Source organism: Pithys albifrons, chromosome 3 (assembly GCF_047495875.1).
Source record: "Pithys albifrons albifrons isolate INPA30051 chromosome 3, PitAlb_v1, whole genome shotgun sequence".
NCBI lineage: Eukaryota > Metazoa > Chordata > Aves > Passeriformes > Thamnophilidae > Pithys > Pithys albifrons.
Genome location: NC_092460.1, coordinates 6,802,754 through 6,816,627, shown reverse-complemented (window position 1 = coordinate 6,816,627; position 13,874 = coordinate 6,802,754).

Here is a 13,874-nt window from a genome sequence, read left to right as displayed (position 1 = left end):
AGTTTGCTTACAAACACTGCAGCAACACTAATGAAAGTGTGAGCTGTTCCCCTCATAATCCTAACACTGTAGTCATGTCTGGGCCACTGTGTTCTCAAAATTGTTCTTGCTGGTAATTAAAAAAACAGCTAGTCCCAGCCAGAACTTTCTCTTGATTTTCAGAGTCTCCCTTCAGTTTTTCTCCAGGGCCAACTTCCTAACATTTTATCTCCTACTTGCATCCAGTAAGGACCAGTTGGTCAATCTGGATAGCCCTAGGACCTGGAAGCTGGCACCACTTATAAGAGCTCAAATATAGCCAAAGGTTTTTTTGTTGTCCTCATTCCTGACTCTGTGACTGCCCAGCACCTACTACTGCAACAAGATGATTTCAGGACACAGCTGCTCTAGCCTTCTCTATTAAAGGGAGTCCTTGGTCAGCCTTGAACAGCACTGAGCCTGTGACCCATGGCAGGGCTGCTCCTGCCCAGAAGAGTCCCTGACACCAGCCCAATAGATAATCAGATTATTACACCATACAAACCTGTCATTGCATTTCATATGCACAGTATGGCCTGTCTCACAGGGTACAGTGGTCCTGCCTTTGCAGGGGACTGATTTAATGATTAACAGCCTGTCTTCATCTCTAACAGCTGCATTTCTAATGATGATACTCTCCTTTTAGCAAGGGTCCCTAAATGCTTTATAAACTGTAATTAGGAAATGTCACAGGGCACCTACGTAGGGAACAGCTGAACATTAGCACAGTGCAGGGAGAACCTCAGGCACATTCCTCATCTGAGAAAGGCTCTCTGCAGCCATCCTGCCTCACCTGCAGCTGCTGGTCCTGCCTCATCTTGTGTAGGTCTACATGCTCTTTAACAGCTCACAGCCCATGTCAGCCCTATAAAATCTGATTTGGGCTGGCTCAGACCTCTAAGGAGAGTCCAAGTCTCTTGCTCTTTTGTCTATAGTCACCATGGTTTGGTAACCCATCTGATGCCAGTCTCTAATCTGTCAGGATGAGCAGGCTGGTGCTCCCGTTTCTCCTTTAGAAGGTGATCTGCATGCTTTGGACCCTGCTGCAAACCAACAGCTCAAGGGGTTCTTTCAAGTAGTATATTGACCCATGGTCTTGATCTCATAAGCATCTCTGAAATCTTGTGCTGTGTCCTGGATTCTAAAATGGGTCAAATCTCCACCAAGCATGAAATCATTCTCCCAGATTTCCTACTGAAACTTGGAAAACCTAGAATTTTGTTTTTGGGATGAAAAATCATGTCTAGTCCCTAAGAATGTTGTGAGTTTATGGCAGTTCAGAGCCATGCACTCCCACCAGAGAGCATAAAAGAAGATGACAATAATTAAGGCTCCAGAAAAGCACAGATTATTTAATACGGAAGAATTTATTCTTAATTTCCAGCTGAATCCCAAACCCTCAGTTCTTTGACATCACAGCCCTAAAGGTGTTGAATTCCTAAGAACATGGATGCTGGGATAAAAGAGAGAAAAAAAAGACTAAGCAAGACCCAGTTTTTCAGACATTGGAGTTTCCTGTTGGTAACTCTGGTAACTCCTCATGGTACCAGAATCTGTCCATAGGAAAGCCATATATTGCTGTTGTTACACAAATAAGAATTGTTTTTTATAGTAATCCCACCCAGCTTCTGTTGAAGAAGCATTTTCTATGTAGAGTCCAGGGTTTCTTGACTAGATGGTGCTGTTCTCTGGTAGCAAGGAGGGAATGGGCTGATGCTGCTCTGAGTCCTCGCTCTGGCAAACATTTCAGCAGGTGACCCAAGCTCAGGTACTGAACAAACCCTTTATTTATAGAAAACCTTCCAAGTGTCAGGACACAGGCAGCTCTGGTTAAAGCCACTGACCAGCCAGCACAGACAGGTACTGCCTAAGGTTGGTTGCAGAGCTGGGCCAGAAAGTTCCATCCTAAAGGCAGCACAGTGTGGGACACCTCCGGCCTCTGGCAACAGGGAGTCCCACCCCACAGCTGGCTCAGAGTGAATCTGTGATCTCAGGATTCTAGGAAGGGAAAGGAAACTCATCCCTTGCTGGGATCCCATGTCACCTTCCTCTGCAATTTATTTCAGTAATATTACACATAGCGGAACATAAAGCTGAAGATCAATCTCATAACCATATTAAGACACTCTGGGGTGTATTTTATAGGGCCATTAATACACTTCTTGGGTGGTTAAAGTCACCCACAGCATAAATTAATGGCTCCATAAAACACGCTCTATGATATCCTATGGCTTAAATAACACACAACAGACAGAGTATGTTGGGATGTTGCTGAGCTCACTGGGTGGAAGCACAAGGGCTCAAAGTAACCACCTGGGAATGGGATGCCCCACAGGGATAATGGCCTCAAGGTGTCCAACAGTCCTTTTAAAAAGCAAGATTATAAAAAAAATCCAACACAATTATGAATTGTAGATTTCATTAACTTCCATTAGCACTTGTGCTCCCAAATTTATTACTTTCTTTCAGACATATCTTCCCTGCAGTAGCTGTTCTGTTCCAGGATATGATTGCTGTGGGTGTGGTTTTTTGGCAAGGAGGGAGCTGGGCTGCAACCCAGCCTTGGAAAGCTCCTGAGAAGTCAAGAGCAGAGTGGGCAAAGCCTGTTGGTTAGAGTAAGGATCAGATTGGCTTTGCTAGGGAAGCTGAGCCTCCCACATGTTTCAACTTTCTAAAAGAAATTTGAAAGAAAACCCAATGAAGTGCTCATTGGGGGCAGATTTTACCAGAGTAGAGGTCTCTGGTACACAGAGGAGCATTTCCAAAATGAAAAGAAAGAAAAAAGAAAAATGTTGTTTTTTTCTAGTCTTTCTTGACTATGATCTAGTTATCAAAGGAGCAAATTCCTCCCCCTGGTCTGGTAGATGTTAAGTCTTACTAAGTCACATTCTTCTCTAGGAATTTTTCTTTGCTATTTTAATGGCTCTACATGAGTTACTGGAGACATTTCAGTAGACACTGTGTCCTGCTAAGATAAGCTATCCCAGTTCACCTGTCTTGGCTGATAAACCTACCCTTTTCTGCTTCTGCTGCTTAAAAAGGAAAAGGACTAACCTCTGATTTGTGCTGCCAGAGCTCAACACAACTGCCCAAAGCACAAACTCTCACCCAAACTCACTTCAGCTTGAGAGGCTTATTCTCTCCTCCTTTATTACCCTCTTTGTTCCCTCTGTGGATACACAGAGAGCCTCATCACATCCTCAAACTCCACTACCAGCTCTGCTAGTGGAGATGCTGTTCCATGTCCTTCCCCTGTTTCCTCTATTTTTTCTGTGTATCTTGAACACAAAACTTGCTACTCATTCCCCCTGAAAACTAGTAAGAAATAGCTAAATCAGGAAAGAGTTCTGCTGTAAGTCTTTATGGTGCCATAAAGAAGAGGCAAAGTCTGAACCTTTCAAAGACGCTGCATGCTGAGTAAGTTGATAGTTCCTTGTGATGGATGTGCATTCAAGTCTAATGGCTTAAATATGGAAAGAAAGCAGGGAGAAAAAGCTCAGAATAAGCCACCTCTCCCCATGGCACAGTCTGGGTCAAATAATTTCAGTGGAGATAATTAAAGGTGCCGATCTCATGATTTGGATTGAAAACAAAGCTAGCCACAAAGGCTCAGCTTCCCAAAACTAACTGGCACATGGGGTTGTATCAGTGCAGTATCTTGTCCACCAGCTCCACTTTGAAGGGTTTGTTTTTCTCAACAGTGAAGGATCAATGCACAGCATATCAATAGCAATTCTGTATACAGAATAAACAGCAAAAATCCCTTTTCCCTTATAAAACCCCTGAGTTGAAGAAAGATTTCTATAATAGAGAATTGATTTAATTCTCCTCAAAAGTTTGACCAAGTAGCCTCAAAGAGATAAAAAGAAATAAAAAAGATAACAGTAAGGCACAATCATGGGACAAGCTGATGGTTTGGGAAAGGAGTTCTTTTGGAGAAATATGGATATGCTCTTCCTTCACCCCTCTCTGGGTCATAATTATAGTTCTGGCAAAAGGCACGACAGACAAGGCAGCAACAGACAGCACAGCCCCAATCCTGCAGCCATCTGGGGCCTCGCTTTACTTTGCTCATGAGAGTAATTTACAGGCATCAGACAAGCCACATGTGTAAAGTTGAGCATACACACAAATATTCTCAGAAGCAGAGCCAATTAACACACCACGAGATACCACTCAGTGATTTGGAAGATATACAAACCCCATTTTGCTTTTTGAAGCACTGGAGCAGAAGAATTCATGGTGATGTCTGATGCTGTATCTTCACAGAAACATCCCCAATCAGCTTCTTGCTTGCTGGTTCCAGAAGAGCATCTTTATGCTAAAACAGCGTCTATTGCACATATGAGCTTGGGCCAACAAAAGCAGCAGCTCTGATATGTGGAACTCCCCCTGCCATGCCATACCCCCTATGGAAAGATTATGATCTTTATTATTTATATAGAATAACAGCCAGAAGTCTTGTTTGGGACAAACAGCTCCCAGGGCTAACTCAGGCAAACATAAAGGGAGATGCTCTTTTTCTCCAGGCAGCATCAAAGGGGGATGTGGGGCCTGGGAGCAGGTCAGTTGCAGTTGGGATTAGGATTCCTGACTCCCTGCCTGGTGTCCTAATATTAGCACTCATTGTCTCCCAGCCCGTCTCGTCATTCTTTCACATGAACCGCAGGCCCAAATTAGCCTGTCTTGCTGCATAATCTGCCAGCCCATCCTGTGTGCTAAATTAGTCAGGGACTGAGCAACCATCATGGGAACAGCTCTTCTGTAGTGTATGTGGGCTAAGTTATTCCTACAGCATTGTTTGCTCTGTGTTTTCCAAGCATCATCACAAAAGAATGAGGGGCTGGATCCTGGAGCTGTCGGCTCTTCACTGGTCCGTGCTCCAGTCTGGCACTGCTCTCCAGCACGGTGCAGAGATGAAAGCCAGCTCAGAGGTGGCTCTGCTGGGAGCCAGCTTTGGGAAGAAGCATTAACAAATGAACTCCAGTTGGGTGGCAGATGAGCAGACCAAGAAACCAGCAGCAGTGTTGGGGCTTGTCCGACTGCCAGCCTGTCCTTGTGGCACATGCCGGCCTCCTTGGAGTGGTATTTACAAGTTTCCTGAATTTCCTCCCTCATTGTGATTCAGTGATGGATGGGCTGCTTGGTTTTCGTTTGCCACATGGACTTCTTATCATGCCTTTCAACTGCAAGCTCAGGGCTGTCCACAAAAACACAGAGCCCTCAGCACAACAGGAATGTGGGCTCATGGGGCTTCAAGCCAGTGCTCCCAGTGAGCTCCAGTCAGCTTTGAGTCAAGCTCCTCCTACTACCTGGGGCTGATGGCATTAATTTCCACCAGGCTCATTAGCCTCTGTGGAGTGAGGCTTTAATCAGAAGCAGAAAGATATGGGGGAATCACATCAAGTCCTTCCTTTGGGTCACTCAGCACACAGCCACCACCTCCTCCCAAGTGATGGAATAGTTGCAGGGCACAAAGCAGCAAGTAAAATAAAATGCAGGAGGGTCATGGGAGAGTCTGTGCCTCTGAGCAACCAGTCAGCCAAGTCACAGGACTGGTTTTATAAGGTGCATGCAAGGTTTTGGACAGCAGCTATTGAAAGACAAGCGACTCATTGAATATTATCCCTTTCTGGCAGCAAGATCAGTGGAGTCAATTAGCTGTAAAATCTGAATCATGTCCCTGGCAGGCAGGCTCGAAGAGGAAGCAGCTCCACCTTCCTGCTCTGCCCACAGAGGTCACGGCATCCACTGCACGGTTCTGCCGACAGCAGCTTGCCAGACCTGTCACAGGCAGCCACCGCAGCGGGGATAAATCAGGATATGGCTCCCATCACGCAGCAGGAACAGCTCAACTCCCAGTTCCCAGCATGACGTCATGGAGGCTTTCCACAATCCCAAGACCACTGCGCAAAACCCTGTGCAATAAATCCATCCATGCAGCACCACATATGGATGGACACCATATCTCCATACATCCCTCAACACGCTTTTACTGCCAGACTCATTTCTTTTTTATTGCCGTAGAATAAAGTCTTAACACTCCTGACTTGCATCAAATGAGCTTTTAGTTGAAGATCCAGATCCATGGAAACTAGATTGCATTGTATAGTGACAGACACAGTCCACTGCCCAGCAGAGAACCAGAATGGGGAAAAAGAAGCCCATCGCAGCTTCTGCAGTGAATTACTTGCTCCTGGGAGCTGTTTCTCCCCAGTGACTCTTTGGAGACAATATTTGAACCAATAGAATTGTCTTTGCACTTCTATCTTGGCTCTAAATCCACTCCTGGCATGTATGTTCCCAGTTTCCACCTCCTGTGTGTATCACTGGGTCCAACGTCCAGCCTTACCGGCTGGAGATGACTCATCTTCATCCTCCTCACTGTGATGGGGATTAGACCCAAGGCAAATTAGCAAAGAACAAAGTTTGTCTTGGACCAGGGCCAATTTTAGCATGTCGATAATTTATAAAAACACATTGCTCTCCAGCCAAGCAACTTTCAGTTCCTAGATGATTCAGCAGCAGTGCTACAAGGAAATATGGATGTGAAAAGTCCCTGTAGGAATTTCTGTATAATTCTGCATTGAAAAAAAGTGCCCTGAGCCCGGCAGTAGAATGGAAATTGGGAATTAAGGATCATTCCTTCTGTGCCTGCAGGGACTGTTAAAAGCTGGGAAATTTTTAGTGGAGTTTCAAGACAGGAGGGGAGAAAAAGCAAAGGCAAAAACCAGAGAGAGGGAAGACCTTGGGGTGGAGAAGGAAGGAAAATAGATTTCTTGGTTTTGTTTTGGCCACTTATGCACCAGCTGCAACTGTGTTGTCACTAAAATGATTAAAATCCTATGGGCAGGTAAGGGAAAAGCTGGAGTGAGAAATCTCTAAAAACATTTTCAGAAGACAGTCTAGAAAATGGGAAGCATAAAGAGCCAGAGACAGCTTCAAAGCCCATCTGAGCACTTTGGGTTTTGGATGTGATCCACGTCTATTTTAAAAAAGAATGAGAAAAGGAAATATAAAAAGAAAAGTACCACGTAACTGCCCAATGCAAATTAATTTCTGAAAGGGCATGTGAAGCCAAAGATGAATATTTCATCTCTTCTGACCTCTTTCAGTTCATTATCCTAATTGTGATCTTCAGGACTACACTGGCATTTCCCTGCATGCAAAGTGAGCAGGGACAGGATGGCACTAGGTGTAACAATCCTTCTGAACAGAGTCCAATGATGGATGAAGTGAAGGGGACTAAGAGCTATAAAAGCACTGCTGTAGCATGAAGTATCTTCAGATTGCATTATTGGACAAATTCCTGTTTGCTCAGAAACAATTCCAGAAGAGATCACACCTCCTACTCCCTCCTTTTATCATTTCACTCTGACACCCACTTGCCCTGTGATGCCCAGAAACACCTTGCAAGGTCAAATGGCCATTGCTGAGCAGCCCAAGCCAATGCTGGACTCTCACAATGTCATTCAAAGCAGCCTCTTCCCCTCAAGTGATGTTTTCTAGCCTGCTTCTGGCAGAAACCTCACACTCACCTGTGTGCAGCTTGGCAGCCACCCTGCAGTTCAGAGAGAAGCTCAGCATCCTACAACCCTTGCATGAACCCAGCACTCCCTCCTTCCCTCCCCAACCTGCTGCCTTCCTACATTGCTGTTGGTTCTCTGCACAAGCAGCAATTTAATCCTCCTTTTCATAAAGAAAATCCATTTACATTTTACTGTGAGCATAGACCTTATCATCTATCCTTACATCCATGGGAATCCCACCATGACTTTCCTGACAGCCAGAGCTGGCTGCTGCAGCACTCAGACTATTGAAATTCACTGTATTTTAACTTTTCCTGGTTTTAATTGCTTCTCAGCCCTGACATTTCCAAAGGATGCTTCTTTGCTGCTTTTTTGGAGAGTGTGTTTGTGTTTTTCACTCACTGCCATCTCTTCCCTGGAGCCCTTGCTAATGAATGCTGTATGCTGATGACCTCTCCATTATAAATAGTTTAATATTTTTAAATAAATATGGGACAGTAGCATGATTATGTGGGTATTTCTTCTAGCCTGCAGCACAAGAAGCTGGAGCTGACAAAGGCAACCATGGCTTTATTTGTCATTCTGTTGCTTGTTTGCCACAGAAAGTGAGGGAAGGGGCTGGGATGTAACAGAGTATAGAATAAGACAGCAGCAATGTGTTATTCCAAGTGTATCACAAGGAGCTGCTCCCCATCCTATCACAGCAGATGAACACGACAAAGAAAAACCTTTTGAGTTGTTAATTTGATTACTTGAAACTTTAGTGCTGCAAAACTATTAGCTGAGCCCCAGAGTAAACCAGATGAAGGTGCATGGGGGAATTATATCCTTTTTCCACTGCATTGCAACAAAATTAACAAATTAGCCTGACATTTAGCTGATATAATTTATTCCTAATTTCTGAGCAAAACTTATTCTGAGTAGTAATATCAAAAATCAAACCCAAACCAATAGTGACAAAGGAAAAGAGAAAGGGAAAGAGCCTGAGTTCAGGTCAAGTTTTCCAACATGTTAATTAAGTTTTCAGCCCATCAACTTCTGTTGTCCTAATTTCCCTTCTTTCCTTCTGGGTGTATCTGGATTTCTGCTATGTGCAGATCATGTGGGTTAGATCTAAATTTGCTTGTCCCTCACAACCAACTTCTCAGGCAGAAAAAAGCTCCTAGAAAGTTCACCCAATGGTTCCCAAGGACTGCTTTCACTCCCAGGTGGCATAAAGCCAGGACTGATGCTCCACAACTTCCACTCCCAGCCTACGATTTTACCAAGGCATGGGGTGTGAACAGGGACTGCTGCCAAGGCAGTAATTTACAGCAATGCAATCCATCCCTGTGGACAAGGAGGAGCAGTGATAGCTGATACCAGCTGTTCCCCAAATGTTTCCACTGCTGAGCCAGCTTCTGGGCTTAAAAACCCAGCTTCCAGATTTGAGAAATCTACTTTTGTGGTGGCAAGCTTCCTCCTGCAGTCGAGCATCCTTCAGGCTCACTGTGCTTCTTCCTCCTCACTGGGAACCTCTCCTTTACACCTGCTTTCCCAATCATGAAAGTGTGTACACCCAGCCCCAAAAATGTGCCCTCCTGCAAGTTACCCAACTCAGATAATCACCTTTTCTCCTCATAAATAATCACCTGAACTCCGAAGTGCCAAGTCTATGCCCCATCAGTCTTTCTCTCTATGAGTCCAACTTGCTGGAAGACCATGCACACTATGGTCCTTTTCCATGGTACAGGAACAATTAAACAGCTTCATGCAAATGGATGGGGAACAAAGGTCAGGGTTATTTTAAGTGACTTTGCTCTGAGATTAATGAGGAGGCAGTCTGAAGCTATACCCAGCCTCTTGGTTGCTATTTCTGACTCTTTCCTCCCTGTGCAGCTTCCTTTGATGGTGTCCAGCAACAGCTGTGTAAGGAAAATGCCCTTACATAGGCCAAACCTCACCACCACATGTGAATTTCCCCCTGAAATGGGGAGTGCTGTGCATTAAAACTCTGTGCTGGAATGGCATGGGCTGGGGCTGTTGGCATTAGGAAGGACAGAGTAGATGGCTGCCCTAGGGAGGAGCAGGAGATGGGCAGCAGCTTTCCTGCTCCAGTCTCCTGGACTTAAAGAGAGGTAAAAAATATGTAATGAAAAGATCCTTTCAAAAAAATCAGCTTTTCAGAGATCAAGGCAACACCTGTCTCAGACTAGACCTTGGAGTGTGTGCTGAACTCAGGAGCACAGCAGAGAGGTACAATTACCTAATTGCCTCTAAATCATGTCATTTATTAAGTGTTTTGCATGGTGCCGTGGCCTCTGGAGGAGGCAGGCCTTGTCCTGAGAATCTCCCTCCACGCCACCCTGCCTGTCAGACTGGCTCCCATGAGCCAGGAGGGTGAGTCCCTGGGGGGCCCATGATTCCCCACACTGTCTGCCTTTCCATCACCCTCTCCTCTGCTCTCGAAGAGCCAAATACTTACATTAGTTCTGGTTCAATGACTGCCTGAATTTATACATACATGTATAAAATAATCAGAAGTGCCCTATAGATTTAAAATCCCCCTGTGAGACAGGGTGGGCATAAGTGCTACCTTATTAACCACTGAAAAACAAACCTGAGAACATTCATTAAGGAAGAGGACAGTTGGAAAATAAACTATTTCCCCCCATAGTTTCTGAACTGCAGTTCACAAAACATTAAATTTCTAATTATAAGCCCAGGAGGTTTTAATATAAAAAAGCAACTTTTGAGACAAAGTATAGGTTTTTCTGCTCATTAAAACATCCCCCTGAGTATAATTTCCTTGCCCTTAATCCTGAACCTTAAAGTTTTCACAGGTAAGTAGGTAATTAACACAAATCTGGCTCAATTACACAGCTCTTGCAGCATTGCAGGTCTGGCTGTAGTGGAGCTGGGTTCTGCTGGATGCTGAGCTCCCCCAGACCCCTTTGTGTAACAGTAGCACTGGGAAACTGCATTCTTGCTCAGCTACATTTGAAGGAAAGGATTTCTGACCAAAATATATGGGAAACAGTGTCGAGTCTTTGGGGCATCACCTTCCCAGTGAGAAGAAGCAGTGTTTACATTTCTGCAGATGTGCCCTAAACACATTCTTTTCTCCAAGCAGCCAAGCACTGCTGACTGTTCTGCGTCATCACAGACACCAGCAGTGTGTGGTGAAAGGCCTTCCTGGCAAGGGGGCTGATGGTAGTGAGAAGATACACAGCTCTGGGTTGGCTCAAAGCAGTTCTCTGCTCTGCGGTGCACATCAGGGATACATTTTGTGAAGTCAGCTATGCAGTGGGGAGGAATGAGGTTGTCAGGCAGGTTTGGATCCATGGGGAAAACAAGTCCCAATTCTACCAGGCCCACCAAGTGAAGCGTCTTTACTTCTGCAATGCAGGAGTCAGACTGGTCCCTCTCTGACACTGGGAATCTCAGTCCTGGAAACAAGTCAGGCAACCTCCAAGTAGCCTCAGAAGAGGAGACACAGTTTCCTTACATCAACATAAGTCCCATTATAACACCTTGCACTCAGAGGTGCAGCCCAAGGTATGTGAGTAATTTTAAAAGTAAGGGCAAGTTCATTCCAATGTAAAGGAAAAGGATTGAAGTTATTTGCCCAGATTTATGCACCTCACCAAGGCCAAGCAAGACTTAACACCCTGATCATCTGCCTCACAGCCCTGCTTGGCTGACTGACAGCTGCCTTTCCCTTTGCATTTAGATTGTGAGTACATTGGGTCCGGGAATTTCTGCATTTATCAAAGCAAATGCAGTGCCATCACAAGTAGCACAAGGCAGGCAAGGCTGGAAGCAGCTTTGCTTTTCATGTGGGAAGTGAATCTCCCACTAATGCTGTACAGCCTTCTGACCCTCCAGCCTGGAAACCAGCATACCAGGAGCAGGAAGCGCAGAGGGTGGAATTCTGCCTCTCCAGCCCTAAGACTGAATCCAAAGTCACAGCTTCAAAGGAGCTAAGTGTTTTCTCCAACACCCAAGGAAGAGACTAATGTCACCTTGCAGAGCCAGCCTGCACCTCTTCCACCTGGTCCATGGTGCAGCTCCAGCAGCAGGACCTTCTGTGCTGAGGAACCCTGGTTCACCTCTCCTGCCCCAGAGGCTTCTCATTTGCAGGGTCCCCTTTCATCCCTCCTCACCAGAGCTGGGCACTTTGTGATGTTTGTTCCGCCCCACTTCAAGCTGGGATAAGTGCCTGGTTCCCTGAAATCAGCTCCATCACACCAGGCTGTGTGTGAGCAGTCACTGGGTACATAACAGCAGCTTTCTTACACACCACTGCCAGTAAGTAACTCATTTCCCTCTGAAGTTGTGGAAGAAAAATAAGATGTAAAACCAAATTATACTCTGTTTATGTACATAATTCCCTGTGCATCTGGATAAGAGCATGCCCATGGCCTATTTTATGCTGTATCTGATTCTTATTAGGTGCTTGTGGTTCCTTCTTGATAGGGTTTTATTGCTGTTCCTGACACTCAGAGCTATGGCTGGGCTGTTCATTCTCTGCAACTGCCCTGGTGTGGCCAAGGACTGCCCAGCCCACCCTGCCACACTCTGAGCAGATCCATAACATGCTTTCTCAAATGACAGTCCTGTTGCTTAATAACTAGACATAAAGCCAGAGCTCTCCAAAGTTGATTTTGTAAATTGGCTGCTGGGGCTTTACTTACAGTAACTGAGACCAGAGCATGGGACGAACCCAAGGCAGTGCCCCAGGCAACAACAGCAGAGCAACCCTCCTCTGTACCAGCCCAGGCTCTGGAGGGTTTCTTCAGAGGTTCAGCTTTGCATGACTCTGGACAACATTTCAAGATAAGATACTTTCTAAATACATTTTTCTTTCTGTGAATTACACCATTCCCTGTTCTTCTGGACATCATAACCTTATCCACGTCCAAAAAACAGATTGCAGTGTGTTGCTGGGTGAGCAGGTAAGAGGCACAAAGGGAATTTGGTTGATTGGGTGTTAAGCTTCATCTTAAACAATTTAGTATTTTGTTCTCCAGGATCTTGATTTGACCAGAGAAATTAATGTTCTGGGACATGCACAGAGCAGGCCAATTTCTTTCCTATAGTCATTGTCACCTTCAATTGAGGAGAACAGTATCAGATACAGCCTTTGATGCATATCATAAATATCTACCTGGATAGCATTCCTGCTTGTAAAATGCAGATTTACCTTGCAGTAAAAATCCCTGCAGTAATCAGCAAAGGAAAGATTTAACATACTTACAGATTTCTTCCACTTATACAGGACAGGAGAGTTAAAGATTTACCCTAAATCTGAACTTGTTAACTCTTCAGAAGAGTAACAGAGTTGCTCTCATATAGAATCAACACTTTAACTTCCCACTTAATAGTACAGCAACTTTCCAAAACCAACCAAACAACACAGAGAAAAAAAGCTTCACAAAACAACCAAACTGAACACTGTTTTAGTGTACAACTGAGATATCTTGGCAGCCCTGATTTTCTGGTAGTTTCCAGTAAGCAGCTGTTGAGAACAAAGAAATAAACAAAAAAAATAGTACTTCTTACCATCCTTATGGCTTACAGAAGTAGTAATACAGCAATTTTTGGGAGCATCACCTGGACCTCTAACATACTACACATCAGTCAAAAGTCTCACTTGCATGAGACCTCTTTCCTGCTCCTCATTTTCCTCCTCACCTCTTTTCCTGTGCCAAGAGATGAGGGTGTGGGACTCTGGGTGGACTTTATACCCCTTATCCACAACCAGCCCAGCACCCAGTGCCCACCATTAACTCCATTAAATTTATAAAGCAATTAGAACTGGGTGAGCAATGCCAAAAAAGCCAAAGTGAAAGTCCTCTCAGCTTTTTAAACAAATTCATTCCAGCTGGGTTCATGCTCCTGGTGCATCAGCTTCCCACACAGATCCCAGCATAGGAGGTCAGAGGCAAAAAAGGTTTTGGAAGGGTGAATGTTAAGTGAGAATTAGAAGCTGTATGCAAATCCTGAGCTTAAGTGAGGGCCTGTGCAAACAGGAAACACTCCCAGGCCACGTGAGTTAAATGGCTAATTAAATCAGCACAAGCTTGGGGTCTATGAATGAGCTATGGGTCAGGGATTGGGCAAAAAAAGGCATTCATGGAACTGATTAATTGAAGGGAGCTGTGATCTGTCTGCAAATAATTCAACTGAGCAGTTAGAGCTGGGCAAGGAAATGTTTTTACACGTGGAAGGTTTTGAAATATTTCTCTGTTTTAGCTTAGGACAAAACAAATGAAAACTGAACATGGAAAGTAAATTCAGACAAGGTCTATCCTGAATCTGCTTAGATTGCTTTGAAATGTTCTT